Raw genomic sequence first — 15,644 nt, 5'->3', positions numbered from 1 at the left:
CAACATATTTCCAGTCATCAACAGTGTCAGTGTTCACGAACCGATGCGAGGCGCAAAGCTTTGTGTCGTGCAGTCATCAAGGGTACACGAGTGGGCCTTCGATGATGTTTCGTTGAATGGTTCGCACACTGACTCTTGTTGATGCCCCAGAAATCTGCAGCAATTTGCTGAAGGGTTGCACTTCTGTCTGTCACGTTGAACGATTCTCTTCAGTCGTCGTTGGTCCCGTTCTTGCAGGAGCTGTTTCCGGGTGCGGCAATGTCGGAGATTTGATGTTTTACCGGATTCCTGATATGCATGGTACACTCGTGAAATGGTCGTACGTGAAAATCCCCACTTCATCGATACCTCGGAGATGCTGTGTGACATCGCTCGTGTGCCGACTATAGCACCACATTCAAACTCTCTTAAATCTTGATAACCTGTTATTGTAGCATCCGTAACCGGTGTAACAACTACGCCGGACACTTCCTGTCTTATATAGGCGTTGCCAACAGCAGCGCCGTATTCTGCCTGTTTACATATCTCCCTATTTGAATACGCATGCCTGTACCAGTTTCATTGGCGCTCCAGTGTATATGACTGCATGGTTTCGCGACGATATATATTGAAAAAATTCTCTCGGGCTTTCAACTGGTTCTAGTGGTTTAAAATCCATGAGCTTTCAGCCGAGTGCTCCTTAGTATCTGTCAAATGGTGACCTCTTCAGAGTGGGCAAGTAGCACTCAGCTGAAAGCTCGTGGATTTTAAATCAGTTGATGTGGCTGGAAGCCAGAATTTTATTAGTTTATTAATTTATAATCCTCTCACTGATTTGTTAAAACGATTATATCAAGTTTCCTAAATTACTTATTGAAATCATTTACGTATGTAATTACTGTCAGTACTAATCGTAAAATCGTTTTAAATAACGTGGAAGTTCTGCCAGACTTTTTTCAAGAAAATATTGTCACTACACAGCAAAGCAACGTTACTGGTTCCGTTCTAACTATATAATTAATAAGTACTTTATTCAATGACTGCTGGCAGTGAAAGTAAGTTTTTATTTTTATGAAAAAATATACCTTTCTATTTGTTTCGCACTTGGCAGTGTTGCGCTGGTGTTTTTTAGTGTATTCCAGATACATGGAGAGAGTGGAAAATATCGTGACTCATTTTTATGTAGCATCGACATTGTCGGCTAAATGCCAGTGACTACGTCCGCCTGTTTTTATCAGATACACTGAGTATTTGAATTGCGAAATTGGAAATGTTGAGCTGCTGCTGTAGTACCAATGAACTAGAAATAAAATCGACACTTCAGTCTTTCCCGGTGGGTCTGTTAAATAAACAGTTATCGGCTCCGTCGCCCGAGTGGAATTTACACAGCGTGATGCGGTGGCAGACACGAGAACTGTACAAGTAGAAATAAAGCTATTTAAAACGTATAGGCTAACATTGTAATTTCGCTTCGTTCTATCACATTCACATTCAGGTCCACAAGGCAAAGATTTAAATTTCTGACTGCTACTTCCTATCCTAAATATTTTCATGTTGATCTTTATTTTTAGAAGTTTATAAAATTAGGTTTCCTGAACCCTACGTGGAGGCACCGGCTGTATCATAATAATGGCGCGGACTCACTCTGTTGAAAGTATACGATACAAAATGTAAAAACATCTCCGTGAACTCTAGGTACCCAAAAATAGTTCTCTAGATAATAACGAGATGTTATGAGTACACGCTGACCTCACTGCCAGTGAAGTATCGGCCTACTTACGAAATTGGTAGTGGTTAAAGTCGGTGTCACGGACGATGACGGTCGAATTTAGCCTTGCTATGCGCACCTACGCCACACATTCTCCGCCAGCCAATGAGCGTTGAGTAGTGTTCTAAGTGCTCTGCTGTCAATATCGTAGCCAATGCGAGCATTAAAGGAGTTATTTAGTGAATTTTTATTCCATTTATTTCGAGTTGTTACATCTCTTGGTGGTGGTAAGCGACAGATTCTACATAAGCAAGCTAGAGATGTAATTTCCCGGGTTCATGCTTTCTTCAACCGCCGAGCACATGAGTAGAGCAACTGTCTCTTGGAACCGATGTAGTCGACGTCCATGCTTCGACCTGCGCGAATCGCCATGATTGGTGAATCACACTATTGCTTCCTTTCATTGAGGTACAATTACTTTTAGTGAACAAGGAATAAAGCCTTGGTTTGAAATGTTATAGTCACCGTATCGCAATTACTATTCATTAGTATCTGTTACAAGAGGAGTTCAAACGCAGCTGGATATGTTTCAGTATCTCGTTATCACACTGAGTTTCACACTCTATCGAAAAACTCCAGATCTTTTCCAAATTGGCACGAAGCAGTTGTTATCCTCTACCAGCGATTACTTTATCGCGTTAATAGGAATGCTGTAAATGAACGCCATTAAGGTGACCAAAGATGGAAAAATTGTCAGGTGAATAAAGAAGCATTGATCTCTTCCCACTTAGAGGGAATGTAGTCAAGATCCGGTGATTTTTATTAATGAAGACTGCGAGGCAAAACCTAAGGAGGTGGGAGGTTGTAGCCTGTCCAGCGACGGTGTGCGTCTAGGTCTGTTTCAGGTGGAGGATGTAAAAGAAACTGATAAGACGCGCGAATCGACAATGAGGTCTAGGAATAGGAAATGTTGACATGATCGCTAGCAGGGGAGGTTTACCAAGGCAAGCATCTCGTCTCACCGTCTCATAAACATGATCGCGTCGGACATGTCTATTCCACTGCTCTGTACTACAATGTCCAGCGTGCTGAATGTGCGGGAAGTGCCTTGGAAGTTTTGAAAGACAAACCTAGACTAGTAACTGGGAGGAGCAACTATTTCGTAGTCAAAAGTCGAGAAACGTACAAGGCGTTATAAAAGAGACTCTTATTCTTGAGACTGTACGGGGATGGGTGCGGGTGTGTATAGGTCAGGGTAAGAAGTGGCTGGAACGTCAACAGATTTTAAGAAAGGGTTAATTTAGCGGCTAAGCTACTAAAGCTGTGTTTCGATACCATAAATATGGTGATGGAAAAAGAATTGCTGCATAAAAAACAATAAATGTTGAATAATTTCGGAAATACATTTGTCTGGGTAACGTATTTAAGTAATTAACACCGGACGATCACAGATTGATGGAAGGACGAGGCTAACCATTGCATGTGTGAAACGTTGGTACATTAATAACCGTTGTGAGCCCCAGAATGTTCAATGCAAGCACGCAAAAGTGCATGATGTGTGTTTTACAGCCGGCCGAAGTGGCCGTGCGGTTAAAGGCGCTGCAGTCTGGAACCGCGAGACCGCTACGGTCGCAGGTTCGAATCCTGCCTCGGGCATGGATGTTTGTGATGTCCTTAGGTTAGTTAGGTTTAAGTAGTTCTAAGTTCTAGGGGACTGATGACCTCAGCAGTTGAGTCCCATAGTGCTCAGAGCCATTTGAGCCATTGCGTTTTACAGGTGCCGGGTGTCAATTTGCCGGATGGAGTTCCATGCCTGCTGCACTTGGTCAGTCGGTACAGGAACTGTTAATACTGTTTGTGGATGACGCTGGTGTTGTCGTCCGATGATGTTCCATATGTGCTCGACCGGAGATGCATCTGGAGATTCAGTAGGGCAAGGCAACACATCGGCACTCCGTAGAGCACTTTGGATTGCGGGCGACGGTAATCGTGCTGGAAAATATATTTTGACTAAAGTTCAGTCTTGATCACATCATATATGTTTTAATGATATAGGTAACCGGTTTCGGTTCTTTCTACAAAACCATCATCAGACCCATGGCTCCCTTAGGATGGTAGGCGGAGCTCTCCTCGCTGCTACGCAGTTGACTGCGTAGCAGCGAGGAGAGCTCCGCCTACCATCCTAAGGGAGCCATGGGTCTGATGATGGTTTTGTAGAAAGAACCGAAACCGGTTACCTATATCATTAAAACATATATGATGTGATAAAGACTGAACTTTAGTCAAAATATAACAACTAATTGATCACTGCTTTCTAAAAATGTTTACCAAAAAAGTGGTGGAAAATATTTCCTGGAAAGCTGTTAATGAATGGCGGCACGAAAGGTCGAACCACTAGACGAACGTACACACTGTAGTCACGGTGCGTGAGCTAACCACGAGAGCGCTCTTGCTGTCATACGAAATCGCACCCCAGACCATAACTCCAGATGCAGGTCCAGAGTGTATTGTGTGCAGACACGTCGGTGGCAGGCCCGCAACTGACCTTTTCTTCTAACCATCACATGGCTTCACTGACACCGAAGCACAACCAGCTTTCATCAGAAAACACTACCGACCTTCAACCTGCCTTCCAATAAGCTCTCGACTGACACCACTGAAGTCGTAAATGGTGGTGGTTTGGGGTCAGTGAAATGAACGCTAAGGAGCGCCTGGCTCGGAGCTGTCCTTGAAGTAAACGATTTGTTACTATTCGTTGTGTCACTGTGTGGCCAATTGCTGCTGCATACGAGGTTTGTCCGGAAAATACTATAAAAGTCGAATAATAACTTTATTTTACAAATATTCAAGTACTACAATATGGTCTCCTTCAAAGTACTCGCCCTGAGACACGATACACTTCTGCCAACGCCGTTTACCACTGTTGATGACATTGCTGAAAGTCTTCAGTTGTGATGTTGCTCAGTTGCCGTGTCGTTTCCGCCTTGATGGCTTCCACATCTCTCAAGTGCCGCCCCCGAAGCACCATTTTGCATTTCGGGAACATGAAGAAGTCACACGGGGCTAAATCGTGTGAATAAGGCGGGTGGTCTGTCACGCTGATTGAGCTTCGGGCCAAGAACTCGCACACAACGAGCGACGTGTGAGCGGGCGCATTGTCGTGATGAAGGATCCACCTGCTCCCTTTTGCCAACTCCGGTCGAACTCGGGCCACACGAGCTCTGAGACGTGTCAGAACTTCAACGTAAAAATTTCCGTTCACTTTCTGGCCTGGAGGGACAATTCCTTGTGAACAATGCCCCTAGAATCAAAGAAAACAATCAACATTGTCTTCACATTGAACCTTGATTTTCGCGACTTTTTTGTTCTCGGTTCTCCTGCTGGTTTCCATTCCTTGCTCTGAGATTTGAGCTCCACATCGAATTCGTAAAACCAGGACTCATCTCCAGTGATGACTCGGTTGAGAAAGTCCCCTCGAAAAAATGGCTCTGAGCACTACGGGACTCAACTGCTGTGGTTATAAGTCCCCTAGAACTTAGAACTACTTAAACCTAACTAACCTAAGGACAGCACACAACACCCAGCCATCACGAGGCAGAGAAAATCCCTGACCCCGCCGGGAATCGAACCCGGGAACCCGGGCGTGGGAAGCGAGAACGCTACCGCACGACCACGAGATGCGGGCAAAGTCCCCTCGTTCCTCTGCTTCCAACCAATCCTCACAGCACTCAACCCCCTTTGCTTTCTGTTCTAGCGTCAAGAGCTTCGGTACGATTTTCGCGCACACTTTCTTCATTTCAAGTTTTTGTGACAGGATTTCGTCAACGATTGTTTTGGGGATTGACAGTTCGTCAGCAATCATTCTGACTGTCGATCTACGGTCTTTAAGAACACAAGCCCGAATTCGTTCAACATTTGCATCGGAACTCGATGTCGACGGGCGTCCTGGACGAGGGTCATCGTTCACTTCTTCTCGGTCATCCTGGAACCTTTTTAACCACTTGTTCACGGTTGGTTCCTTCAGAGAATTGTCTCCGTAAACCTGTTCCAAACACTCAAAAATCTTGCTGCGATTCTTGCCTAGCTTTGCAAGAAACTTGATGTTGACGCTCTGTTCCTAAATCAGAGAGAGCTCCATGCCGACGGCAGGTGAAAAAGGGTAACTGTCAACAAGCTGCCACACACTACCACCTTCACGCAGAGTGCTCTGACTCGAACTGAGCGTTGATGGGATTGATTACAGCAGTAGTCCCACCTGGCGGTGACTGCAACTTGTAACATAAAGACATTATTCAGCTTTTATACGTATTTTCCGGACAAACCTCATATGCAGTACGATGCGCCAGAGCCATTGAACACGATGCCTTTCGCTCTCGGTAATGCCACGTGGCCGTCCGGAGTCCAGTCTTCTTGCTACTGTACATTCTCGTGACCACCGCTGCCAGCAATCGAGTAAAATGGCTACATTCTTGCCAAGTCATTCCGCAGTGTCGCAAACGGAACATCCAGCTTCTCGTAGCCTTATTACTCGACCTAGTTCAAACTCAGTGAGGTGTTGATAACGGAGTCCTTGTCGCCTTAAAACTCGAAATTTCAATGGATACCATCTTTCAGCTGTAGAAACACGTATGCCAACATTCATGTTTGTCGCAAAACTACTTGGGGTTGCGGTTTTTATCCCACTTGAGTTGAAGTAGTTATGTACATGAATCGTAGAGCAATGAATGGCACCACGCGTTGTAGTCGCTCGGTCTAGGCCGTCGTGCCACAGTTCGCGTGGCTCCCCCCGTCGGAGGTTCGAGTCCTCCCTCGGGCATGGGTGTGTGTGTGTGTTGTCCTTAGCGTAAGTTAGTTTAAGTTGGAGTAAGTAGTGTGTTAGCCTAGGGACCGATGACCGCAGCAGTTCGGTCCCATAGAACGTACCACAAAGTTCCAAATAAATGACGTGTCATTGTTGATGTCGTTGTTGTAATCTTGAGACCGTAGACTGGCTTGCTGTGCCCCCCACGCTTGCGTACCTGTACGAACCTCTCGTTCGCATAATTCGTGCAGCCTACATCCATTTGAACACTCTTGCTCTCGCCCTGCTACCGTTTTTGTCTCCATTTCCCCAACTTTTCTCCGTTGACAAACTGACAATTCTTTAATGCCTCAGGATGCATCCTATCAACGGATCCCTTCTTCTGACCAATTTATTCTGTAAATTTATTTTATCCTTAGTACTGTTCATCCGATCTACCCATTAAATATTTTTCTGTACATCATATGAAAAACTTCTGTTCTCTTTTAATACTGAACCGCGTTTCACTTCCGCTCAAGGCTACCCTCCAAACAATTACCATCAGAATAGACCACCTAACAATTAAATTCAATGTTAACAAATTTCCCTTTTTCAGAAACGCTGACAATTCCTTAATGCCTCAGGATGCATCCTATCAACGGATCCCTTCTTCTGACCAATTTATTCCGTAAATTTATTTTATCCTTAGTACTGTTCATCCGATCTACCCATTAAATATTTTTCTGTACATCATATGAAAAACTTCTGTTCTCTTTTAATACTGAACCGCGTTTCACTTCCGCTCAAGGCTACCCTCCAAACAATTACCATCAGAATAGACCACCTAACAATTAAATCCAATGCTAACAAATTTCCCTTTTTCAGAAACGCTGTTCTTACTGTTGCCAGTCTGCGTTCTGTAACCTCTGTATTATTTTAATAAAATGCGAATGTTAGTCGAATTTGGTGTTGCTGTAAAAGTTCACAATCGGTTGCCAACATTTTCAGTTGTGGGTATTAACGTGTGGAAACTACAACAAGGAGCAGAATTAAGTTTGCCACTATCATTTCAGACTGGGACCTGCTAGTCAAAGCTTCATGGCAGTTTAAAACTGTGTTCCGGACCGGGACTCGAACGCCGGAGCCGATGCCTTTAGCGGGCAAGTACTCTACCAACTGAGCTACCCGAGCACGATTTATTACCCTTCCTGTACCGGAGACAGTGAAAAAGTGTGTGTTCTGGGGACACATGTTCCCCACATGTACCAGTAGCACTCTGGCTGCGGCCTACGCGGTGTGAGTGCGCAGATTAATGGCCGTGGCCTGTCAGAAGGTTGACCATATCCCGGCTGGGATTGATATAGCTCAGGGCAGACGTTCCCTGACGTCCGTGAAGAACTGATGTACCCTACGGCCCTTATCACGTATTTCCCATTCCATTTACCAGGTATCAACACGACATTTAACGAGTCGGCGCTTCTCTGTAATGTCCTGTCGGGTTATCTCGATTATCGTCTCCCGTCTCCCCCTCCTCAGCCAGTACATTGCAGCCAGAAATTGAATGGTTATGACGATAGGGAAGGTTACAAGCAACACGCAGAGTGATTCCACTGAGGTGGTGTTGACAGCTCCTGTCAGCCTTACCAGGGCACTTCTCTGCCCTCGCAGCATGTTGTTCCGATTCGTCACCAGACGTGCTCGGTGGGCCCATGCTAAACAGACCACAGGCTCATAGAGCGCACAATGGTAAGTTCCCACTGTATGTAATGGTACCCTGAAATGTGTTATGTTGCGTCTGGCCAACTTGTGCATGATCTTCGCACCCTGGAGTCGTTGTTCTGATGTGTTCGTCAAAGGACAGCCGTTCGTCGAATTGCACACCAAGCTATCGTGTTTTCCATTGACTTTGTACGCTAATGTAGTATAGTTTGATGGTTGGATCACTTTGTAGGGTTGCTTTGAGTAGTATAGAAATTGTTTTGTGTAGAACCATCAGAAGTATGTTATGATTGCACCAATGGCTAATGCTTGTGTGTAGCTGTGTTGATCGGTGTTCGAGCTGCACTCTTGAGTCCGCGGAGACCCTCATCAGTAGGTCATCTGAATTTGCTATCGTCCTGTTCGCACGTTATCCCCATCCAATTCATTTAGGAGGGGTTCAGAGCCGATTTCCCAAAAGACGGGGCCATAGACTGATACCTGCGAGCAACCTTTGGTATTTCTTTAATCATTTTCTGGTTTCTCGGGCGCCATTCAGTCCTACTGTTTCTACAGTAGTCCGAGAGGCTGTCGTAGAGGGTCTTGGGTGCCTGCAGCTCTCTGAGTCTTGCGAAATTTGCGGGCCACCAGACATTATCAAAGCCGCCCGGTATGTCTATAAGAATAGCAACTACATTATTAACAATGGTTAGTACCTTATCTTCTGCTTCTTCTATAGCTTTTCCCACCCTGAAACCGAATTGGTGCGGACTAAGGACGAGGAGCTCCCTGTGAGCAGCTTCCCCCCCCCCCCCCTCCACCCTCGCAACAGTCGGATGTTCGAGGTCCTCCCTCGGGTTTGGCTGTGTGTGTTGTCCTTAGCGTACGTTTGTTCAAGTTAGGTTAAGTAGTGTGTAATCTTAGGGACCCATGACCTAAGCAGTTTGGTCCCACAAAAACTTACCATAAATTTCCAACTTGCTCCCTGTGTGTTTGCAAGCGGTCTCACAAAAGTCGTTCCTATATACTTAATTAACACCATGGCCAAATTGTTAATTAAGCATATAGGTCTATTCGTTTTTTGGATCTGAAGGATGATGACGGTATTTGTTGTTTTCCAAAACGCAGGTACCCTTCCCAGCCGTAGCGCTTCATTGAGTAGATCCGTCAGTTATGGAACAATCTGAGGGACCACAATTTTTAGTGTCTCGGAATAGATAGTACGTGGCTCAGGGACTTTTGTATTCTTTAGTTTTGCAATCGCAAGCGCGTCCTCCTCATCCTCCTCACATGCAAATGGAATAATGACGGTACCATTTTCATAGCAAGATTTCATTACCGGTTGTTGCCCAGTACGAATCTGCTCTTCGTCGTCAGGGAAGAGTTTGTTTAGCAGGAACTGTGGAGAACTTCTCCATCCCTCTGTTATGGTACCCTCATTTCGTCTCAGCGTTGCTAAGACTAGCATCTTCAGACGCTCTGTTTGTATTTTGAAGGGTCCCTCTCAAATGTTCGTTTGGAGCTGTTTCTGCACATGTGTGTTCCAATGTTCTTCTCTTGTTTTTGTAACTCTTGTTTGTAGCGTTGTTTTGCTTCCCTGAACTGTATGAGTCTGACATTCTGTCTCTTGCCGCTGTCGCTCTTGGATACCAATTCCGTTTGTTGCTTGCTTCTTTGCGTAACCATGTCAGTCTTCTAGTCCATGGTATGTTTAGCTTCCGTCCTGTGCCAGCGGTCGGAACTGCAGCCCTTTCTGCTTCTTGTAGTATGCCAGTCAAAATACGTGCTTTATAATCCACTGACCCCTCAACTGCATGTAGGGGGAAGACCTCAATCATCTGTCTTAATTTTGCCCAGTCCGCCTCTTGAATGAACAATCGCTGATGTCTGTCCTGTGTAGGCGTGTATATGTGTGTGTCTATGTTCATGATGATAGCGTTATGGTCGCTGTGAATGGCGCCATCCATGACCTCCCACTAAATTATAAGCGAAAGTGCATTTGCAATTGTTTGTTAGTTCTGCTGCTCGCTCCCGATGGCACTATGTGGGTGTGTAGCTCATTCGGACTGTTGACGATGTATAGGTTGTGTTCACTTGGCGCCTCATGGACTTGATGCCCACGGTCGTTCGTTGTGTCAGACCTAGCATTTATGTCTGCAGCTATTAGTAATTTTCTGTTTTTGTCATATTCGAAAACGTCTCTGCTGTAACTGAGATGTACAATTTCGTGAGAGTACTGCGCATATAACTACGCAATAATCCACTTCTTGCCTTCGTGCACTATTTCCACTGTTACGATGTGCTCCGTAGATAGATGAGTTATCTGTGTAACTGTAAAGATCCGATCTGTGGCAACGATCGCAGTCTTCGCAACGGGTGTACCTGTTACGAAGATTTGTCTGTCGTCAAAACCTACTAGTTTTCCGTTCCTGGTGTAGGGTTCTTGTAAACAGACCGCGACCGTGTGCACTTCAATCGCTAGTTTAGCTACCTCCATAATAACTAGTGTCTGGTTGTTTGCATTCAGTTGGAATAGTTTAATGGATGTCGGGTACAGTAAAGGAAACGAAAGAAAAATTCGGAGTAGGTATTAAAATTCATGGAGAAGAAGTAAAAACTTTGAGGTTCGCCGATGACATTGTAATTCTGTCAGAGACAGCAAAGGACTTGGAAGAGCAGTTGAACGGAATGGACAGTGTCTTGAAAGGGGGATATAAGATGAACATCAACAAAAGCAAAACGAGGATAATGGAATGTAGTCAAATTAAATCGGGTGATGCTGAGGGGATTAGATTAGGAAATGAGACACTTAAAGTAGTAAAGGAGTTTTGCTATTTAGGGAGTAAAATAACTGATGATGGTCGAAGTAGAGAGGATATAAAATGTAGACTGGCAATGGCAAGGAAATCGTTTCTGAAGAAGAGAAATTTGTTAACATCTAGTATAGATTTAAGTGTCAGGAAGTCGTTTCTGAAAGTATTTGTATGGAGTGTAGCCATGTATGGAAGTGAAACATGGACGATAACCAGTTTGGACAAGAAGAGAATAGAAGCTTTCGAAATGTGGTGCTACGGAAGAATGCTGAAGATAAGGTGGGTAGATCACGTAATTAATGAGGAGGTATTGAATAGGATTGGGGAGAAGTTTGTGGCACAACTTGACTAGAAGAAGGGATCGGTTGGTAGGACATGTTTTGAGGCATCAAGGGATCACAAATTTAGCATTGGAGGGCAGCGTGGAGGGTAAAAATCGTAGAGGGAGACCAAGAGATGAATACACTAAGAAGATTCAGAAGGATGTAGGTTGCAGTAGGTACTGGGAGACGAAGAAGCTTGCACAGGATAGAGTAGCATGGAGAGCTGCATCAAACCAGTCTCAGGACTGAAGACCACAACAACAACAACAACCGGTAGATACAAAATATTTAGATCCCTCTTCATTGTAATCGAAGTATACTCGTTCGTGGGCCCTCGCCAAGGTCTTTGTATACATTTTATAGAATGAGCTTTTCGCCCCTTCTTGTGTAGGTTTTGCGTAATAGTGCAGTCAATTCTTTAATGTCTGTCGGTATTTTAGCTGATTTCAGCAAAAGTCTGTCTGTCTGCTCGGTCGTCGGATAGCACATCGTGGCACCTTTTGAATTACCAGTTATAGTCAGAAGTGCTGTCTGGAAGGTGTGTCTGTTTTCTAGCCTCGAAAGGCATATATTTTCTATCAGCTTTAAAATGACGTCTGTTCCACAAGTTCTGTGTTCTTTGTCTGGGTCTGATCGTTCTCTCGCTGTCTGCTCGGGCTGCGAGTGTGTTTTGAGTGTCTGTATTTTCTGTTTTGTGTCGTATTCTTGTTTACGTTCGAGGTTGTGTGGTTGTAGTTGTGCTGGGTTGTCTATTTGCCTGTGTTCTAATGAGGAGGTACTGAATAGGATTGGGGAGAAGAGGAGTTTGTGGCACAACTTGACCAGAAGAAGGGATCGGTTGGTAGGACATGTTCTGAGGCATCAAGGGATCACCAATTTAGTATTGGAGGGCAGCGTGGAGGGTAAAAATCGTAGGGGGAGACCAAGAGATGAATACACTAAGCAGATTCAGAAGGATGTAGGTTGCAGTAGGTACTGGGAGATGAAGAAGCTTGCACAGGATAGAGTAGCATGGAGAGCTGCATCAAACCAGTCTCAGGACTGAAGACCACAACAACAACAACTTTTGGAATCCTCAAGTTTTCACTTTTTTCCCTTCTGTGCTGTTCGTCATCATGCGTTGTGATATTGTGTGCTGTGTTATTTGTGTTTTTGAACCCCTCTGAGATGAACGTCACCGGTCTGATGTAGGTTTTTGCACTTTTCGGTGTTGTATACCCTGCTGTGTTTCAGTGTATCATGTCTGTGTTTTGTCACTGTGCATTTTCCTGTGTCTGTGTTTTGGGTGCATCCTCGGGCGTCAGCGCAAGTTTCGTGAGATGTGTAGTTGTTGGTGCACATTTCATCATTATTTTCGTGTTGTTCTTGTTTCTGCTGTCTACGCTTTCTACAATCATTACTAACTAATTCAGTTTCTAATTCTTCTATTCTTACAAACGTTTTTTGGAAATTTGTGGTAAGATCTTATGGGACCAAACTGCTCAGGTCATCAGTCACTAAGCTTACACACTACTTAATCTAACTTAAACTAACTTACGCTAAGGACAACACACACACCCATGCCCGAGGGAGGGCTCGAACCACCGACGGGGGAAGGCGCGCAGACTGTGACAAGTCGCCTTGGACCAAACGGCTACCCCCAGCGGCCCACTTAATAATAAGCATGTCGGCATGGTAGCCCAGTGGTACATTTCACGTTTTAGGTATCTAGCTACTTCATAGTCCATGGAACCTTGCATGCACAGCAGATCGATGTTTTCCGTTGTCTGTAAGTAATGACACTGAACCACGTCGCTGTCAACCAATGACGGGAGGATTTCAGTATCATCGGACGTCTCCGGATGGAAGCCCTTTTGTTGCTGCCATGCGAATGCGTGGAGCCATGACCTGGCCCTGGTAGCTGGAGACCTGTGTTTCCGCCGGTGAAAGTCTTCGTATGCGATGTCGAGATACGTGGAATGAAGGTTCTCTTAACATGTCGTGGTCTTAGTAGACATAGCTTTGATAATTGTAATCTGTGGCAGCGATCAGCGATGATACGGGCAATAACAGACAAAGACGAGTGGGAAATAGAACATAAAATCACTGATGATGCCTCAAGGACATTACATGACGAATATAGACAGACACGGCCGTATAACAGAACACTGCAACACAAACGGAGCACGGCAGCAGTTCCTATTCGTGCATCAACACAGACAGCACCACCTAAACACATACCCACTCAAACAGCAAACAATTTCACCAACACGTACCATCGAGCACCTTACACAACATCTAAAATAATTAAACTGCATCAGAAGAGACAGTGTAATGTAATCAACCCTGTAAACCTCTTCTAGCTTAAGCATAAACATCAGACACATCCATCCCACGGTCATTATATCGCTGCTGGGATGTAACACTTGTAACTGAACACTTAGTATATAAGCAACATAACAGGTAAAATTCAAGACAACTAATATAGGAACTGAAGGTTAATTAATAACCCCAAGAAATAAGATATTTTACACTCACACATGACTGATCTTTCCACAGTGTACATAATAGTTATGGTGTTTTTGTAAATAGTGTTTAGAAATATTAATCTGTTAATTAAACTGTAGCGAACCGGGACTGCAAGGCTCAAAGCACTTCCGAGGCTTTCATAGTAGGCTGATTCAGACAGACCAACATTTCTCTCTCTCTCTCTCTCTCTCTCACTATCCAAGTATTTCTTATAACGTACCATCACATCTTCTTAAAATTTGTTTCTAATGTGTATTTAATTTATTGTTACTTCTATTGTAATTGCTGAGAACACTAACTGCTGTTTGTAATTTGGAATACGTTATGTAATTTACATGAAAAGCTGTAAAATGTATGACCTGTTATAAAATGTGAGGCAACAGGTCTCTAAATGTGCAATCAAATTAGATCTTTCCAACTTCACAGAAGATCCCCTGTGTAACTTGCGGAACTGCCACTCTTGGAAGAGGTCCTAGTTCGAGCCACATTCTGGCACACCGTCTTAATCTGCCAGGAAGTTTCACATTAGCATACACTCCGCTGCAGAGTGAAAAATTCGTTTTCGACATTCACGATATTCGGTAGGTCCCTGTGTTAATAAAAAAAAATGTAGATGTCGTTTGACTAGGGCCTCCCGTCGTGTAGACCGTTCGCCGGCTGCAAGTCTTTCGATTTGACGCCAATCGGCGACTTGCGCGTCGATGGGGATGAAATGATGATGATTAGAACAACACAACACGCAGTCCCTGAGCAGAGAAAATCTGCGACCCATCCGGGAATCGAACCCGGGCCCTTAGGATTAACATTCTGCCGCACTGACCATTTTTTTTTTTTTTTTGTCGTTGAGTTTGGTCGTTGCGGACGTTTGTTGATCCTTCCACTCAGTTTTTTTATTACAGAGGCCAAGCAGCTCTCTGACCGAACACGCTGAGCTACCGTGCCGCTACCACTCAGATACCGGGGACGGACACTGTGTTAGTAGTGTATTTGGAGAGGAATTTATCGTCTATCACATTACAGCTAGCTTATTTTTGTCTCAATTTGAATTAATATCTTCTTTGCTACATAAACCTTGAGTGTTAAAGACTAGAGGAGACGACAATCAGAATGAAATATCTACTTTCAAGACAACTCCCACACAAAATGGGGTCTTCCTAGCGCCTCACACAGCTAGCTGGCAGAAACTCTCACTCGACCGGTCTGAAAATGGTTGTGCTCTGTAGCGTCCATTGATGGGTTGGGGGGGGGGGGTGGGGGGGGGGGTGTAAATCAGGAATCCTCTTGTCTGTCCCGCCAACGAATAAATCTGTTAGTATGGTCCATTTGGTTACCGGTTTTCCCTTGAGCTAAGCGGTGAACGATCAGGAACAGCAGGAGAAACTTATCTGGATCCTTGTCAAACTACGACGACTACTTTCAGACATGGATTGCACATACAGCAGACATAACATCAAGTTAGCTGCGATGAAGAAATATGCTTACGAGGTTTTGAAGTTAATATATTTGGCACTTTTCTGATGAGCTGAACGCCCATCTCCTTACTGTGGTGTGATCAAGGTGACAGATCAAAGTACTATTTGCTGTCAACAGTTTTCTGACCACCATGTAACTCACGGAATTCCATGCGATGTATGCAACGTATCGGCAATATCAAGTAATGTTTCTAAACTGTAGCAATTCAAGTCATATTGCTACTTCTTTTCGCGGAAATTTCAACAAAAAGTATATAGAACAGCATGTGTGGGTCGTGAGGAGCTGAAAACGATGTAGGAAAATATAACCAGAAATCAGTTAGAAAATCCATTTACGAGCTGCTCACCGTATACAAAAGTGCG

The sequence above is a fragment of the Schistocerca nitens genome, chromosome 5, assembly GCF_023898315.1.
Source record: "Schistocerca nitens isolate TAMUIC-IGC-003100 chromosome 5, iqSchNite1.1, whole genome shotgun sequence".
Classification (NCBI taxonomy): domain Eukaryota; kingdom Metazoa; phylum Arthropoda; class Insecta; order Orthoptera; family Acrididae; genus Schistocerca; species Schistocerca nitens.
The sequence above is the reverse complement of the archived record's forward strand: the minus strand, read 5'-3'. Positions refer to the sequence as shown.